We start from the raw sequence: 18,600 nt of genomic DNA, 5'->3' as shown, positions 1-18,600 counted from the left end.
AAGAGCGAGGGTGAGGTAAAAAATTAAAAATTAAAAAAAATGCGAATGACAAAAATACAGTACCTGCCATTAGAAAGCTACAGCATCCACACTGGCTACTGTACATGGCCACTGCATTATAAAGAGTGAGCTAAATCTGTGCAAGATCAGATCTTGATCAGTGGTATATGCCAAGCCAAACCTCACTATTTGAACCCAAAGACTTACACTTTGATATGTACCTCATCCTGCTCTGTTTGTGCAACAGACATGAGCAAAACCTCCAAATGTATGGCTTAAGGAGAGATGTGCAAAATGATCAGAACTATCATTTATGATACAGCAGATGGAACAAATGTGTCTTTGTGAAAAAACTGTTTTGAATATGCACTTGTAGTGTACTTCGAATGATAAAAGCATTTTTTTAAAAACTGTACTTGAAAATAATATAGTATTAAATGTGTACTTAAAGTACACTTTCATGACTACGTTGGACTAAAAAGTAGAGTCAAATTGACAGCTTCACTATAAAGTACTTTTAAAAAAATCATAATGGTTTTGTGCTGTAAAGAAATATCCTAAGGGGGTGTTTACACGACACTGTTTTCAATGAAAAAATAAAAACTTTATGCGTTTTGACAGTTCCTTTACATGACAATGAGGTTTTGGGGGCCTGAAAACGCAAACTTTTGAAAATGGGTTTCAAAGTGCAAGTTTTTGAAAATGATAATCAGTTCAGCTAACTGCATTTAATATAAATTTAAACTATAATACATTGTCATTTAATTGCCATTAACATGCATTTAAGCATCTGAAAACATTGCATTCAGTTGGCATATTAAGTATATTTTTAGAGCACAACATTTTTAAATTTTGTGCATATATTATATAAAGTACACATTTTTTAAATATATTTAAGCGTACTTTTTCACAAGGGTGGAATCTGAGCACAAGGCGGCATATCTAGCCATATCTAGGCACCAGAACTTCATAGCTACAATGTAATGACGACAGTCTGGTTTCAGTCTTGCCATGTGACTCTTCCATTCCTTACCTAATGTAAGTGAGGATATCCCCCACCCTTTCTACAAAGAGCTGAAACAAACTGCACGACATCATTTCCTGTGCTCTCATTACGCCTTTGACCAGCTTCCTAATTTACAATGACTCACTGAAACGGTGACATTTTTTGTGCAAAATCCTGAAAACAAAACACGCAACGGATTTAAAGGGACAGTTCACCCAAAAATTCCAGGCACAGTTCACCCAGTTCACTCACGTCGTTCCAAACCAAATTTCTTCTAGTTTTAGTTTGGTTTGACTTCTACTGTATGGAGAGAAAAAAAAACAACATTTCTCAAAATATCTAATTTCATGTTCCACAGAAGTTCGAAAAGAACATGTAAATGATGACAATTGGGTGAACTATCTCTTTAAGTGTGTTGCAAATTTTGTTTTCAAGACCAAATGGATCGATCGAGACTTTTCTTTGTATATCATCTCCCACACTAACACAACTTCATCATCTTACTCGCATTAAACTGATTTACTGGTAACTGAATATTCAAGACTTGAAATAAAAATAATAAATGGCTCCTTCTCCTTATATATTATTTTTATATTACCAGCCTATTAATTACCTACTGCTGCTCTAAGATTATCATTTCTCTGAATATGGAGCTCAGAGTGCTGTAAATTCAAAGCTATGATGAACTGTCTAATCACAAATGGTTTAATATCTCTTCTATGCTAATATAAAGATCCCTCAGCAGATCGACGGAGAGAAGATTCACAGAGTAATGAAGTGCCTGCAGGTCTAAATCACTCAAAAGATCATTTCGATTCGTAACGTGTAACAGAAAACTTACACTGATAAAATATTAAAGCTCATTTTTAAATAAGAAAATGGATTTCTGCCACACTGCCGTCTACAAAGTTCAAAAGTTTAATGAGCTCTTCTGCTTTTTTATTTATTGACTCATTCTTCAACTCCTACTCAAATTTTCCACGTAACATAACTCATGATGATTTGCCTCGAAAAAGAAATGTGGCCAAATTGCATCACATTCTGGTTACATACCATACTTAGAGGCAACACAACACAATTTACTGATGATCTCCTTTCCTTAAGAAAAATAAAGAAGTTGCGAAACAGATGCTACATTCTTGTGTTTCAACCATGACAAAATGTCTGAGTCACAGTACACTGACAGATTATGCAAACTTACAACAACAGTAATCTGATCAACAGACTCCAAAAACAGCAATGTAATGATGCATATGATTCAAATGCATCATAATGTCGCAATGCATGATGAAAATATCTAACTGAGGGAGGAGTCTGAAAATAATTTGCAGAAATGACAGATGCATAGTTATGCAATGAAACAAACAAACAATGATTTTTACATCTATAAATGATAATCCAGGCCTAGAAAAAGCCAGGAGTCTCGTTTAGCAACCAGATGTCAGAAGCATTTGGGAAAGACTGTGTACACGTCATACTGAAAATGACCAAATGAGGAATACAGATGGCAACACGCCACAACATCAAGTGCTAAAAAAAAACACGCCATCGCTCTGTGAAGAATAACATCCTTTTCTGACAGCAAACCCACAACAATTACTACACAAAAAGGGCAGATTTGCCCTGGAGGGCCGCACTGCCGAGGCGAAACTCGAGACACGCTCCTGAAACCCTGAAACAACACAGAGGGACCGGCAGAATTCCCGAAGGAACGGAGAAGGCTGTTTTGGCTTCAAGCAACAATGCTGCGGCCGTTTCCTGTGTGGGCTTCCTGTTGGTCATGCGTTGCGTTCCAGCACGCGGTCAGCACTTTGAGTCCAGAGACACCGGGCAGGTCACGGCCATTAAACACATAATACATTAATACTTAGGTGACAGAACAACTCCTGAACAAACAAAAACAGATTTATCGAGACATCAACTTTTATCAGTGACCGAAGTACAATATCCTCTCTGAAACGTACTCGACTTCCTAAACGTTTCCTTGCTTCCTTTACGGCTTGCCAATAAATGTCAAATTCACAATGCGGCCATCATCTCGCTTTCCTTTCATTTTCCAACTGAAAAATGGTTTTCTCCGACAGGGTTTAAAACATTTATTTCAGCGTCAGTGGCTTCATGCATTATTAGTGCGGTGCTTAGTCAGACACTTGCAGATACTCAGAGGAGGATTCCTTGTAAACAATAACAAATGAAGCAGCTGGCTGCTGTGCTCAGAAGAGGACTATTTTGATTTGGTGAGATCAGCAAAAACTTCTGCCGCTTTAGGACGATTTAGCCATAAGCACCTGTCAGTTACTTTAGGAGTAGCATTATGACAAGCATAAAAAAAAATTAAAAGTATGAAGAGGAGAGAAACTCTCATAATAATGAAAGAATGCTCTGCAGTGAATGGGTGCCGTCAGAACGAGAGTCCAAACAGCTGATAAAAACATCACAATAATCCACACGGATACAGTCCATTAATTACAGTATATTCTTGTGAAGTGAAAAGCTGCGTGTTTGTAAGAAACAAATCTATCATTAAGGAGTTTTGTTGATTCTGGCTAAAATATGAGTCCTCTATCCATAATATTGCTTTCTCTACTGAAAAACTCATCTCGTCTGAATCAGGAGGGAAATATGCACAAACAACACACTGTTTACAAGTCTCATTCTGACGGCACCCATTCACTGCAGAGGATCCATTGGTGAGTAAGTGATGCAATGCTTAATTTCTCCAGATCTGTTTGATTAAAAACAAAAAAAAAAACAACAACATCTAAAAAAAACTACGTCTTGAATGGCCTAAAGGTGATTACATTTTCAGAAAATTAAAATTTTGGGTGAATAATTCCTTTAAGGTAGGACTTGTATGTGTCAAAAAAAAACAACTGTTGTGTTCGTTTGGCAATGTTGTCCTTTCGTGTATGATTCATAAATGTGACATCATTAAGCTCACACAAACAGTCCTATCCGTCTGAAACACGCCCGCAAGACACATGCACGATCATGCACACGCCTATGCAAAAACTATGAGCGCATTGCACTGCGGTAGTTACAAGACATATTCAAACCTAGTCATCCTAGTTTCCACAAACTCAATCTGCATAACTGGCCATTCCACGAAAACTCCTCCCTGAACAATTCCATTCATTTCCACCAGGAAACACCTTGGCAGGGTACAGCCGTTAACTGATCTGAAGTCGGTGTTTTCTACAGATCTGCAGGCGGTTAGGAAACTGAACTGATCCCAGATGAGCACGGCCACAATGGAAGACGCAGCCGGTTCTGCCGCATACCGTCTTGATTTCACTGGTGTGGGGAGAAACGTAGGCAACAGCAGAATGTTGCCCAATCTCACAAAACTCAAGAAGATTCACAACTTTTGGTCACTAGAAATATCCATCACTTGTCTATAACCAAGGAGTCACCACACTAACACAAATGAAGATTTTTGAAGCACAGGCTAAATATTAAATGGCATATAAATATCCTGAGGGATCAGAGGGAAAGCAAATGTGCGCGCCAATGTTCTCGTCTAGCTAAATGAGCCGAAGAAAAGCTGACATAACTAGCCTTGTGCATAAGTGCCAAACTTCTGCAATCGCATGGTGTTCAAATGAAATGCACGGGCAGCAAACTTTAATGAGAAGAGTGCTTTGGCAGGTGTGTGGAGCCAATTTAATCAGCTGTAATGTTTGTTGCAAAGAAACGAATAACATTTGCATCCCCAGATGCAATACCTCTACTACAACTTCTCTACTTCTAAAAGAAAAAAAAAAATCTTCTGTATTATCGTGATAATTTATCCGTTTTCATTAAGCTATTTAGTATTTTCACTCCCCAAAATCATAGCAATAATATTCAAAAATGTATTTAATACAAAGACAATGTTGAACTAATCTGTAATTTTCACTTACCCTGCAAGAATTCATTTTTAACCAGAATGTGTGTATTTCTTTGCAGTAAATACCCTAGGAATCTTTTAAAAAATATTTTTAAATTAATATATTTTTTTTTTTTGTCTTGACTTTCAGCAAGAAGCTCACTATGCTTAAAAAGAACAATTTGTAAACGGGTTAAAAAAAAAAAAAAAAAGGAGATAAATTCTCTATACAAGTGTAAAATATTGGGTATTTTTTCACCCTTGTTTTAAGGACGTTTAGATATTTTTAGTAGAAAAAAAAAAACTGATTAAGAAAATGATTTTTGCAGTTTAAGCCAGTGTAGGTGCATCACATGATTATTGTCTGAAATATATACATTTATATTCATCACTATTTCTAGTTTTAATGTTTGGCAGTGTCTTCATTTGAATTACTTGGGCACGAAGCACAAATACTGCTATCAGTAAGACAAGTTTCTCACTGGTGTAAATATGTTAGATATCATGAGAATACAGGAAATTAAGTTGAATAAATTCACCTTTTCAGTATTTCATCTTATATTTTATAGTATTAATTATGTATCAAAGCGGATTCAGAAGTAAGAGTAATGAAATCAAGTGGACAACATATACTGAACTTAACTATTGAAAATATTAAATATTGGCTACCATACAGATACACCTACGTCACAACATCACACGTACTTTAAAAAAAAAAAAAAAAACACACCATTTTGTTTTTGCGTAAAGGCTCTAAACGTAAACAGTAAGTTGCAATGCTAGTTTGGTTGTGAAATGTTGAGGCGCGTTCACCTGCTTCAGGTGCGTTTCCGCCGCATGCGCACTGACGAATGAAACATGGCGAAGAAAGTTTGACCAAAACAAAATGTACAGACGTTACAAGAGACACATCTACTCACCACACGAACAATAAACGATTGATATCCCCTCGTTCCTTTCGGTGTCCAGTGAAACAGTTTACAGAGTATCAAAAATATGACTCCTGCTGAATTTTGGAGTCAAACTGCTGGACGGAAAAGCGGAAGCGACAGACGCCTCGCCAAAACACACCGGTAAAGATGTGCACTACAGACACAGCACCAGAAGCACCTTCGCTCTCTTATGACTCAATGTTGCTTTCACTCTTTCTTTAGTAAGTTACAATCCTGTAATGTGAAGTGAACGGTCCCCGCAGTAGTCCGGAGCGCTTTACTGACATGGCTTGACTGAGTGAGTGAATGCAGACACCTGAATTTCCAGCTGGTTTCGGTGCTGAGGTGAAACTCCTCCTCTTCTCTCCTCTCCTCTACAATACAGTGTGTACTGCAGTCTATCTGTCCCAGTGCAGCACGTCGGAGGGAGGAGTTTCTCGCTCTTTCTCACACTTTCCTCTGCTGTGTTGACGCGGAGCGGTGGCTGTGTTTCAAACCTCGCTGGGATTCTTGACTGTAATTTTAGGGCATATCTCCGCGTCTTCAGATGAAATAGTGGACATGACAAGTCGTGATTGCGTTCAAGTCACTTGAAGAAGATGGCGATTTAACTTTTCTACACAAAATTCAACGATTTTGTAAAACTCTGCATCGACAAAATGATGACTAAAGAATGTGCATCGTTGTGTTTTTGCTTTTTTTTCTGTCTTTATTCAATTTATGAAGGTGATGTAAACTGAATCAGTAGCCTATACATGACCCTGGACCACAAAACCAGTCATAAGAGTCTTTTTATTATTATTATTATTATTATTATTTACATAATCTGAAAACTGAATAAATAAGCTTTCCATTGATGTATGGTTTGTTAGGATAGGACAATATTTGGCCGAGATACAACTATTTAATTATCTGGAATCTGAGGGTGCAAAAAATCTAAATATTGAGAAAATCGCTTTTAAAGTTGTCTACATGAAGTTCTTAGCAATGCATATTACTAATCAAAAATTAAGTTTTGATTTATTTACGGTAGGAAACTTACAGAACATCTTCATGGAACATGATCTTTACTTAATATACTAATGATTTTTGGCATAAACGAAAAATCGATAATTTTGACCCATACAATGTATTGCTGGCTATTGCTAATTTATGGTTTTGTGCTCCAGGGTCACATATGAAGCGTTCAGACGTAAAAGCCTCTTAAGTGCCATCTAAATTTTTAATCAAAATTAGCGTTTTTATCAGGCTCCTGTGTTTAGGCTCAGTAATATTACTCTAATGGCAATGTATAGGTCCCTTTCTAAGCAATTAAAGTGTAATAACTTAACATAAATATAGGAGCCTGATAAAAATGCTCATTTTAGAAGAATTGTTTTAATTTCAGATGACACTTAGAGGCTTTTGCATCTGAACTCTTCATATATTCTGTGGTAATTATACAATAATGTAATATTTTGTATATATAACATATAGTTTTGTTGTACATTACCAAAAATAATCATTTTATTAATTTCAGCAAATTTAGTACTTGAAGATATAGGCTAGTATTAATGAAATAAATAGCCACTAACTACACTTTCATGACTATGTTTCCTAACACACTCAAGTAATTAAAAAAAACATACTTAGTAATTTCTGCTTTTTCCAGTTAATGTACTCAACACACTTTTTTTTTTTTTTAGTGGGGCATGTTGTCACACTACGGAAAATGTTGTAAGTTGTTACAGTGGAACCTGGCATTAAAATAGACTATTTTCAAGAAGTACAACAAGTGGGAAGACATGAATACCAAAAATAGTAACACACAAATTATGTTTTTGCCAACAAATATTGTAGTTAATAAATTTTATTGTTAATAAATTTATATGAAATATAAATATTTAATATAAAATATAAATAAATATATTTGTATTAAATATAAAGAAATATAATAAATGTTGTAATTAATAAATTTAAAGTTCATTAAAAAAAATAATAACAAACTCAATATTAAAGTGCATTCACTGGTTACCCAAAAAGAATTACATGCTGAGATACTAGCAATCTTCTTTTATTATTACAAGTGCATGAAGTGCTTAGTGTACTTAAAATCCACAACAAACATTTTAGTCACCTTCCTCAGTGATCACAAACTTTTGAACCATTTCATTTTTATATAAAAATCCTCACAACACAAATGTATTCAATCAATTATACAGTAGATCAGATACACAATTGCCAGTTGAAAAAACAAAACAAAACAATATTTAAGACACATGTGAAAACTAACTCTGACCTGACATTTAAAAAGAAAAAAGAAAAAACACTGTGCCCCTAGAATACAGTTCAACCTTTCAATTAAAATTAAAAAATATAATGATATTGAGATTTTTGTTTGGCGAACATAATTCACAAAATAAATAGGAATCATTGGAATTTTGACAAATCTTATAGATCTGTTAAAAACTTGCCCTTTTGATTTACGCTAACTGGACTACTGCATATTGCACACTGTTTTATATTATTAAAATATATATCAGGCAGTATACAGTAGCCTACAGTATTCTATTATAAACACAGCCAAAAGGTTTCCCTCATTTAGTTTGATCAATGCTCATGTATTGTCAGCTTTGGATCTTTAACGGCTTTGTATTGTTTATTTACACTGTTTTATCTGGTGATGAAAGCAGTAGTCTGGTGAGATGTGATGTAAGACTGCTGTTATCTGGACACCATCTGTCCAATCCTGTTACGTAAAACGATGAGGGAAAAATATTTAACTGTCTTTGAACCATTTAGTCCATTATAATGTTCAATGCTGCTTCTCGTCTGAGTCATATTTAATCATCGCTGTCCCAATATTTCTTTATTAGGAGGTACGGTGCGCATGTATTCAGTGCTTGACCATTGTGCTGTAAAAAAGGAAACCGGTCACATTATTTGAGTGCTCTTAGAGAGGTCATAGTGTATCCGAACGGGACACTCCTTTCCCAGGGAAGTACTTGGAAAGCCCATTTAAGAGACAATGCATTTTCCTTCTGTAAGTCTTTTCCCTTAGGAACATATAATGTTTCCTTCTCTGTTATTCAAGGTCTTGAAATGACTTACAGTCAGTGTGGTGCAAAGTCCTTTATTAGGGTAAATGTGAGGGTGTTTATAAACGTATCAGGGAATAAAAATGGTTTAAAATGCCTGGATTCAGCAAGGACCAAGTGTAGAATGATAATAAGGGCATAGAGAAGATTATAGAAGATCATTAGTTGGTAAATGGAGCGTACATTTTCAATTTTACAGCAGGAGTTTGAGCCATGGCTTATGAGCATTAATTGTGTTAGTTTCATTACTCAGTTCTCATGTTAGAATTATGGCTTAATTATATTTCACGTTTGCATTAACTTCATTTGGCCCGTTGCATTAAAACTGGGTGAGATCCTAAAGGCAGCAGGTCATTAAATAATTGGCCTGGTGGATGTGTGCCATCTCTTACCCTGCTGCTATTGATGTGTGCTGAGGCAAAATCAGTTCATACTAGTTCAAACATAATGCTTTGATTTGCTTATGACCTTGGTTTGGTAGAGCATACAAGAACAATTGCTCTAATGTCTGTATACTGGCTGATATTATTGCCCAAAAACTTGTGTATTTGGTCACTCTTATTATGATTTAAAGTTCTCACTCCCCACTCGTCACATATGGACCCCTTGGCATCATTTTTTAATGCATCAAAACCATACGATATGGAAGCTTAAGGATTTAATCAGTTAAAATAATTCCGCAATATGTTAACAGTCACATCTCATTTAAAAGGTAAATCCAAACTTTAGCATGACAAAACTGGTCACGAGCCAATCACATTTCACAAACAGACCTGGCATAATTTTTGAATATGTTTGTGATTTAAGCATTACAGCTGGAGATGGTAATGGCTTTTGGATCTGTTCCTCACATAAATCAGCGTTTGGTCTCAAGAATACTTGAGATATTTGTAATGTTTTAATAAATTGTGACTTTAGTTGTATCTGCCTGTGTTTTATATTGCTTTATATTGAAAAAAATGCTTAGGTTTAGGGGTAGGGGTCAGGTTAGGTGCTCAGAAATGTGTAAATACAGTGAAAAGTAAATGAAATTATTGTGGCTGTTTAAATTTAAACCTATAACCCATCATATATGTCATAAATAGTGATGCTAAGGGGTCCATATGTGACAAATCGGGAATGAAAATGTGTTGGAAATTTTAAGAAACGGAAAAGGAGGACAGGACTTGATTTTATCCATTTGTGACTGTGAAAAAGGAAAGCTGTTTTCAAAAGAGGGGCATGTTTTTATATTTTAATGAAAAATCACAAAAACAAACCTTTTTTTCCCCCCTTGCAATAACGAACACTAATGATTTGTTCACCAGGAATGCATGTATCAAGAAAGTTAACAGGGTTCATTAGATTTTTATGTTTCTTTTGTAATTAAAATATTAAAATATTATAATTTAGACATTTTATATTTTTTCTGATCTTTTCTGTATTTTATATAATATATATTTTTATTTATATTTATATATTTTATAATTAATTTATATTAACATATAAAAATTCTCTAAAAATAATTTTTATTTTTAATAATTTTAAAATAAAGATTTTAATAATATTCACTGCATGTCTTGATATAATAGATGCCTGGTTTTAGTGCTCTTTTAATAAATTATTTCAGATGTGATTGCTAGAAAATACTCAAGCCCTTTTCCACCATGGGATAAAAAATCTAAAAGCTAATTGTTGACTTTTTTCCACGAAATTCGGAGAAAAATCACAGAAATGCGAGATAAAATCGGAATTGTGAGATAAACGTATAATTCTGAGAACAAAGTCAGAATTGCGAGATATAAAAGAAGAATTCTGATATTTTTTCCCTTGCAAATCTGAGAAAAGACAACTGTGAGAAAAACGTCTGAATTGTGAGACAAAAAGTCATAATTACCTTTTTTATTTTTTTATCTAGTGGTGGAAACAAGCTTTCTAGTGACTGTTTAGCATGCAGATGTTTAGTAAATTCACCCCTGACTGTTTACCAGGAGCTGACTGTGATGTATTTTTCTTGTATGTTTACTGTAGTCATGGTAGCTCTAGCACTTGCTGTAGATATCACCGACTGTCTTGGTATTGGCAGTTAGAGCAGACAAACTGGCTCTGACAATTAGGATAAGAGAATATATTTTCCATTGACATGTCACTGAGAAAAACTGAGGCCACGTTTTCAATGCTGATCGAAACATTCAGCTAGAAAGCTTTCTTTTCCCAAAACATTTGCTAGTATTTCTCATGATATTTAGGGGAAATTAGCTTTTTTGCATGAATGCAACATGCAGAGCTTTATAGCAACTCCTTTCCACTTGCATCGACCACATCAACCCCAAGTGTATCTGTCACACTCTACTAACGTATGATTACATGTGATTTAATTGGACTCCTGAGAATGTCAGTTATACGTAAACACAATGAAGAACCGTATCCAGCATCTGCATCCTGTACATTCCTTATATACATAAGACAAAACCGCTTTCACACTGTATGCCTCATTGAAATATAGGAATAATATTGAAATTCATTATGAACCCACACATACACAAAGTTTATTTTTTCTGTGCAGCAATGACAGGGTGTTGTGGGTGTGGTTATACAGTTGGTAAAGTGTTCTGAGTGGTTGCTAAGGTATTTTGGGTGGTTTCTAGGCGGTCAGCCCAAGTCAAAAGAGCCCACTTCTAAGTCTCAATGGGCCTATTAACACGTAGTCACAAGTCTTAATCAATTAAATCGCTTTTTTATTTGGTTTCGCTCATGACATTTACAATTGGCCACATAGGTCTCTAAACAATGCATTCAGTCACTATTCTTGCACTATATATAAATATGCCCTTAAAAGAAATACACTTCTGTATACTTAAAAAGAGTAGTTATTAAGGACATAATATACTTTCAAAGAATAAAAGTACTGAACCAAATGTAATATTTTTGGACACTTAATTTTATGTTATTTACAATTAAATTAAAATGCATTATAGTTTAAATTTATATGAAATACAATGAGCTTAACTACCTTATTTACCTTAATAAGTACCTTATTTGGCCCACCTAGGTAGGATTTCCAAGTATGGTAAACTAAAATATATTTTAATATCAGTTCTGTTAAAACTGTCATGTATTTAAATATATGTTTAATTAGACATGTTTAATGATGCAATCATTTTGCATTTTAGTATACATTTAACATATTTAAACTTTTAATCTAATAGTATTGAATAACACACTATGGTTGAAAATTATACTCAAGTACTTTATATGTGCTTTTAGTAAACACATCAAAATGTGTACTACTTTAAAGCACAACAAAAGATTATTAAAACATTATGCAAACTTGTTATTTGTCATTATTACAAAAGTACACTTTTGAACTTTTTATTTGCATTTATGTTGTGTTATCTGGAAGTACAGATTTTTAAAATATACTTTTATATAAAATATACTATTTATATTTTAAGTACGCTATTGTCAGGACTCTGTCATGTGTGTCATGTGTTCCTGCCTCTTGTGTCCATATTTAGTTTGTTTCCTGTCCTTGTTTAATGTGATTATTAGTTAATTATGTTCCAGTTGTGTCTACCCATTACTTCCCGGTGTTCCTGTCTGTGTGTCAGCCTTTCCTTGTCTTGCCCTGCCTTGTCATGCCCTGACATCAACATTAAAGGGATAGTTCACCCAAAATTTTTTAACTCAAACCGTTGCAGTCTGTTAGTCCTATAATGCCAGTCAATGGGCACTGAATCTTTGGGAGAAAAAAAAACATGCACACACAAATCCAAATTAAACCTTGTGGCTCGTGATGACACATTGATGTCCTAAGACATTAAACGATCGGTTTGTGTGAGAAACAACAGTATTTATATCATTTTTTACCTCTGTTACACCGCAATGTCCGACTGTCGCAACATCCGGCACGTGACGCGTCAACCTGCTCTGACACATAGATATATATACATAGATGCCTCATTAGCGACGGTTTCTATGAGCCGCGATACGTAAGGATCTACGTACATATCCATGCATATATACATCTATGTTCCAGAGCTGTTGACGCTTCACGCGCCGGATGTTGTGGATGAGCTCAGGAGAGTTGGACATTGCCTGTATCTGAGGTAAAAAATGATATAAATACTGTTCAGTTTCTCGCACAAACCGATCGTTTCGTGTCTTAGGACATCAATGTATCGTCACGAGCCACAAGGTTTAATTTGGATTTGTGTGTGCATGTTTTTTTTTCTCCCAAAAATTTAGTGCCCATTGACTGGCATTATAGGACTGACAGACTGCAACGGTTTGAGTTAAAAACCTTCGTTTGTGTTCTACTGAAGAAACAAAGTCACCTACATCTTGGATGCCCTGGGGGTAAGCAGATAAACATCAAATTTTCATTTTTGGGAGAATTATCCCTTTAAAGACTCTTAATTTGAGTTTATCCTCGTCTGCGTGATCCTCCTTCCTCCCTGCTGTGTGCACCGTGACAGAACCGTAAGCGGCGCCCCTTCACCACGTTTTTTTTTCCGTTTTGGTCTTTTGTTTTGTTCCTGTCCTGTTCCTGTTTGTCTGCCCCGCGGCATAGAAGTCGCCGCTTGTCTTTCCGCCATAGCCGCCACAGCAATGCGTGGGAGTTCGGCGGGATCGCCACGGGTGTCACGAGTCCGCCGTTCATGGGGAGCCGCTCGTTCACACCGCCGTCCGCGGGGAAAGCCAACCTGCCGACCGTGGCTCACCCAGGCCCGCCATTCGCGGGATCTCGACGCCAGGAGATCGATGCCGCCGTCCACAGCTCTCCCAGGCCCGCCATTCGCAGGATCATCGACGCCGCCGGCCGCCAGTTCCCTAGTTCCAGCCAGGAGTGCCGTTTTTTTCGTGGTGTGCCCACAGGAACATTTTAATCAAACGTTGTCTTGTCTTGTCCACGGAGACTTGTCGAGGGCCCCTGACTCCTTGTCATGCCCAGAAGAAGCCTCAGCTTCCGAGCTAGCCCAGGAGGGCTTCCTGTTCCTGTGGGCTGTCCTGTTGGTGTGTTTAGCCCTGGAGGGCTGTCCTGTTCCTGTCCTGTCTGTTTAGCCCTGGAGGGCTATCTTGTCATGTCCTGTTTGTCTAGCCCCGGAGGGCTCCTGATACCCCCTAGATTCCCCAAGGAAATTTGGGGGGGTTGTAGAGCTCTGGGTGGAGTGGCTGGGCCGAGGGGACCGAGGCCACGGCCACTAAGACCATCTGCCATGGCCTCCTGAACTCCCTGCTCCGCCATGGCCTCCGTCTGTCTGTTCCACTCTGGAGGTCCCTGTCCCGTGTTCCTGTCTATGTCTGTCCTGAGGGGCCTCCAGAGCTCAGCCTTGCCTTGTCTTGCCCTGCCTTGTCATGCCCTGATATCAACATTAAAGACTGTTCATTTGAGTTTATCCTCGTCTGCGTGATCCTCGTTCCTCCCTGCTGTGTGCACCGTGACAGCTACAAGTGCACATTCAGTAGAATTAAGCACATTTCTTTTTCACAAGGGTTTTTGCACCAAACTCGTCGAGTTACACACAAGGTTGAATACTTAGGTTAAGTGGTTTGTTCAGATCTCTAATCCTCAGTATGAGCAATTGTTATAGTAATGCTTGCCTTAGTGAGCACCACTAATCACATTATTCAATCTTGAATGGCTGCTGCATGTTGGTCATAATCACATTCTGTCAGTTTATGTAATGGCAGCGTGCCAGAGATCAATGCTGACCTCGGTGACTTGAACGCAGGAATCGCAGGTGCACCGGCATGCATCGTTTCCATTAATGCTCAGCAGGGACCTTCACACCTTTCTACCATGTCCTAAACAACCTGTTCTTGACCTTTAGGTATTTTTTGTTACCCCCAATCTAATTTTAGATTAACAATGCACTGGCGTTGTGTCCGCAGATCATGCTACCTTCGTATGTTATTTGACCACCTGATGTCCAGGCTGCAGGCCTGTTATTAGCAGCATTAGTTCAAGAGGTTAATTGTCTGTTAATCGCTTAAAACAGCAACAGAACTGGCAGCATGTGCTGATAGTTTGTTAATGTGAATTAGATATCAACCACAGAACAGGATGTTTATTCTTCTGTGCAGTGTGGCACGGAGAAGTGTAATTCTCTATAAGCATTAAAAAAAGTTGTAAATAAAATAAAAATAAATTAAAGCTAAATATTTATAATACATTTTATCCTAATTTGTATTGAATAATACTGTATATGAATACATACTACATGTATTAAGTAATACATTAAAAAAATAAAATGAAGAGATTTTTTAATGGTCACATATGTTCATCACACATATGCTTTGTGAAGTAGACAGTCACAGAATGCATTGCAATGAGCTCTGTAAAAAATATTAAATACTAAATTAAAGAAATTAATAACATTAAAATAAATTAAAACTAAATATTTAAAATAATTTGTATCATAAATTTTATATATTAAGTAAAAAAAAAATGAAGAGATTGTATTTTTTAATAGTTACACATTAGTTCATCACACATCCTTTGTGAAGTAGACTATCACAGAATGCATTGCAATGAGCTCTGTATAAATATTAGTGCTGGGCAACGATTAATCTAGATTAATCTCATCCAAAATAAAAGTTTTTGTTTATATAATATATCTGTGTGTACTGTGAATATTTATTATGTGTATATAAAGACACACACATACAGTATATATTTTGAAAATATTTACATGTATATATTTATATTAATATAATTTATATGATATATAAATATATTTAATATATAAACATAACACATTTTTCTTAAATATATACATACATGGGTGTGTATTCATATATACATAATAAATATACACAATACACACACATATATTATGTACACAAAAACTTTTATTTTGGATGAGATTAATCTAGATTAATCATTGCCCAGCACTAATAAATATTAAGTAATAAATTAAAGAAATTAATCAAATCAAGCAATTTTAAAATAATCAAAAGAGCTGCATGAAATGTAGGAATACTGAAAAAAATGATTAATTGAATTTACTAAATAAACTAATTTAGTGTTTTTTTTTAAATAACTTTTTAATGTAGCTAAAATAAATTGTATGCAACCATTTACCTTAAACAAATGTAGTATCATTTTTTTCAGTGAATGGTTTCTTGCCGTCCTTTCGTTTTTTTTTAAAACTTGAGCTTTGTTTGGAAAAGCATGCTTACTCTTTCTGCATATATAATAGGCATACTGTGCATACAGTAGGTAGCAGAGTTTCTCTGTGCAAAGAATGCATATATGAACAGTTATATTTGAGCAGAAAAATGAAACATAAGTAATATCCACCAACATTTTTGCACATATTTTTTATTTTATTTGATCACGACTGCAAAGAGTAAAGATTGAAATGCAATGAAAATTTCTAAAAATACAAAATGGCATTTTTAATTTAAAAAAGAGAAGTTCATGCAATTAAACATGCATGTGTTACATACGTTACATAAAACGTGCATATGTTTAATTAGGTCATGTATTGAGGTCATGTGACAACAATATAGTATGCATACAATTGTTTGAAATATTATGCTTTTTGACATATTATAGGCACTAGGCAGTATTCAGCGTATACTGGTTGCACAGTATGCAGTGCACTAGTAATCCATTGGGAACATGGTCAAATATTTGCTATAGTTATGGTTTGTAGTTCTTCCCTCAGGTGTCCACATGCTCAGTATACTTCTTATTCCACACACAAATTGTAGTCATTACTGCTTTAAAGTCACTATGAGATCAATGCAATGCAATTTGGCAATGCAATACTGCATAACAAATCATAATCTCTAATCAATCACATTGACTTCCCCTTCCCCTCAATTCCTAATGGAAAAATCAAGTCCCATCCTACAATTTTTCTTGTTCAAGAAGCCGTTTTACTCAGATATACGTCACAACAGGGGAGAGAAGTCGAAGAAGTTAGAAGAAAGTAGTCCACTTGTGTAGTGTTTGTTAGATCTGACAGTATGGAGGAGGCTCTCACTAAATCTAGATGTTGATCAAAGAAACACTGGAACTGGAAACGCCCAACTGTTCCTTACACCATACCGAGTTCACTGATTATTAAAGCTAGCTGTTTGCCAAAAAACACACCCATGGGGCAAACAGGTGCGTTTAAAATATATTTAATTTCACAACTTTTCTAACATATGTTCAAAAGATACAAGAGAGTTCGGCCCAACCTTTGATAAACAGTTTCAGAGCCTGTTAGAGGGACTCGACTCAGGACTTTCAAACAGCAATCAAACAGACAGTGTTTAGGAATACAGCCATGTCCTCTGCCAGTGGGACACTGGGTATTTCCTATTTTAGCATTTATTTTGGCGAGAGTCTGCTGCATAATTTGATGACAAAAGTTTCTGAATCTCTGCCCACACTTAAAAAAAAAAAAAAAAGACACTGAATATTAAATATATTAAAATATAATTATTTTTGCAACATAGCCACCCCATATATATAAACAAAAAAATAAAGCATATTTTTAGGACCATTAATATTTCTTACTGAGCCCTGCACAAGACATGTGGACAAAAATATTTTAATTGTTAATTAAGAATTTGTTCCCTCATTTTATTACATTTTCATAAAATTTACATTTGTGGGTGAATTATTCCTTTAATCACCCTGTCAGGTTTATGTACAACATAACAGATTATCTACGGTCTACCATCTATCAGTTTTCCACAAGGTTTTTAATTAATATGCAGTTGGTGACCATGACCAATGGTCCTTTTTTAAAAACTGTGACGATGCATTTCCAGTTATTAACGGTCACAGTGCACACAACAGGGAGGAACGAGGAACACGCAGACGAGGAGTAACTTCAAAATAATAGTCTTTAATCAGATCCAACACAGACAGGGCAAGACAAGGCAAGGCTGAGACAGACAGGAACACCGGGGAGTAACGAGTAGACCAGACAAACACTAACTGAACAGGCAGGAACTAAATACACATGACAATCACTGATAATTACTAAAACACCTCAACTGAATAAACTAATAATCACACTTAACAAGAACAGGAACATGACCAAATAAGGAAACAAGAGGCGGGAACACATGACACACACGACAGAGGACTGACATTAACATTGTTAATCTGACAACGTTTTTTTATGTTATGTACATTTATAACACTATACTTTGTGTTACATTACCTTGCTATCAAATTACAGAAAAGTAGTTTATGCAGTGTTTCGGGGAATTATGGTAGATTTGACTTCTTTCTCTCTTCTGATCAATGCAATCACACTTGTGATATTTGTTTTCATTTTTTGGGAAAGTAATAGAAATGCCTTTGTGGATTTTTTCTTTTGCTGTTGGAGCAAATGGGAATGCAAAATTATGTCTCTTGTAGTTTCCATTCACAACTTTACTCAACTATGATGACTTTTGCTTCTGAGAACCCCGGAAATGTGAAAAGAGTGCATTATTTTACAATAAAATTTAGAAATTAAATTGTAGTCTTTTATTTTAGAAAGAATACATGATGCACAGATCTGTGCCTTGACATATCTGTTAAATTAAAGACTCTTTTCCATTAATTTCATAAATCGGAGCCGTTGAAATCCTCGACCGCAGTATAACATTGAGTTTAGTCCTTATAGCTAACTGAGTGTGTAGGCAAACAGAAGCTGCTGGAGAAAAGCCAACCAATTAGTCTCAGCCTGAGTCAGAAAAAAAAAAAAAACATGCTGATGTTCAGTTGCTTGCCTTTGTGTG

The 18,600-nt window shown here is 35.7% G+C and overlaps 1 protein-coding gene across 2 annotated transcripts in view; it reads right to left on the bottom strand.

Moving 5' to 3' along the window:
• LOC131543779 (inactive ubiquitin carboxyl-terminal hydrolase 53) overlaps nt 1–6,250 on the bottom strand; it is a 53,133-nt gene extending 46,883 nt beyond the window's left edge. The window contains exon 1 of one of the 2 annotated variants that reach the window (XM_058781546.1): nt 6,123–6,250. The gene's annotated coding sequence lies outside the window, so the exon portion shown is untranslated. Of the gene's footprint in view, nt 1–5,794; nt 6,083–6,122 lie in introns of those variants that run through there. The other variant, XM_058781545.1, reaches the window with a different exon arrangement.
• Nucleotides 6,251–18,600: the final 12,350 nt, after the last annotated feature.

This window comes from Onychostoma macrolepis, chromosome 07, assembly GCF_012432095.1.
Source record: "Onychostoma macrolepis isolate SWU-2019 chromosome 07, ASM1243209v1, whole genome shotgun sequence".
Taxonomy (NCBI): domain Eukaryota; kingdom Metazoa; phylum Chordata; class Actinopteri; order Cypriniformes; family Cyprinidae; genus Onychostoma; species Onychostoma macrolepis.
The sequence above is the reverse complement of the archived record's forward strand: the minus strand, read 5'-3'. Positions and strand labels throughout refer to the sequence as shown.